This window comes from Bison bison, unplaced genomic scaffold (assembly GCF_000754665.1).
Source record: "Bison bison bison isolate TAMUID 2011002044 unplaced genomic scaffold, Bison_UMD1.0 scf7180017864376, whole genome shotgun sequence".
NCBI classification, from domain to species: domain Eukaryota; kingdom Metazoa; phylum Chordata; class Mammalia; order Artiodactyla; family Bovidae; genus Bison; species Bison bison.
Window position 1 is genome coordinate 41,268 of NW_011494948.1, and position 1,405 is coordinate 42,672.

Sequence of the window (1,405 nt, forward strand, 5' to 3'; positions counted from 1 at the left end):
AACATTGTCCCAGAGGTCTCTGAGATTGTCCTCATTTCTTTTAATTCGTTTTTCTTTTTTCCTCTCTGATTCATTTATTTCTACCATTCTATCTTCTACCTCACTAATCCTATCTTCTGCCTCCATTATTCTACTATTTGTTCTCTCAAGAGTGTTTTTTATATCATTTATTGCATTATTCATTATATATTGACTCTTTTTTATTTCTTCTAGGTCCTTGTTAAACCTTTCTTGCATCTTCTCAATCCTTGTCTCCAGGCTATTTATCTGTGATTCCATTTTGTTTTCAAGATTTTGGATCATTTTCACTATCATTACTTGGAATTCTTTATCAGGTAGATTCCCTATCTCTTCCTCTTTTGTTTGGTTTGGTGGGCATTTATCCTGTTCCTTTACCTGCTGGGTATTCCTCTGTCTCTTCATCTTGTTTATATTGCTGTGTTTGGGGTGGCCTTTCTGTATTCTGTCAGTTTGTGGAGTTCTCTTTATTGTGCAGTTTCCTTGCTGTGGGTGGGATTGTATGGGTTGTTTGTCAAGGTTTCCTGGTTAGGGAAGCTTGTGTCAGTGTTCTGGTGGGTGGAGCTGGATTTCTTTTCTCTGGAGTGCAGTGAATTGTCCAGTAATGAGTTATGAAATGTTTGGGCAGCCTGTATATTGAAGCTCAGGGCTATGTTCCTGTGTTGCTGGAGAATTTGCGTGGCATGTCTTGCTATGGAACTTGTTGGCCCTTGGGTGATGCTTGGTTTCAGTGTAGGTATGGAGGTATTTGATGAGCTGCTGTCAATTAATGTTCCCTGGAGTCAGGAGTTCTCTGGTGTTCTCAGGATTTGGACTTAAGCCTCCTGCTTCTGGTTTTCAGTCTTATTTTTACAGTAGCCTCAAGACTTCTCCATGTATACAGCACTGCTGATAAAACATGTAGGTTAAAGATGAAAAGTTTCTTCACAGTGAGGAACACCCAGAGAGGTTCACAGAGTTACATGGAGAAGAGAAAAGGGAGGAGGGAGATAGAGGTGACCAGGATGAGATGCTGCTAAGTTGCTTGTCGTGTCTGACTCTGTGCGACCCCATAGATGGCAGCCCACTGGGCTCCCCCATCCCTGGGATTCTCCAGGCAAGAACACTGGAGTGGGTTGCCATTTGAGGTGGAATCAAAAGAGGAGAGAGGAAGCTAGCCAGTAATCACTTCCTTATGTGCGCTCCACAGTCTGGACCGCTTAGAGATGTTCATGGAGTTATATAGAGAAGAGAAGAGGGAGGAAGGAGACAGAGGTGGCCAGGAGGATAAAGGGGGTGGGGATCAAAAGGAGAGAGACAGATCCAGCCAGTAATCAGTTCCCTAAGAGTTCTCCACCGTCTGGAACACACAAAGAGATTCACAGAGTTGGGTAGAGAAGAGAAGGGG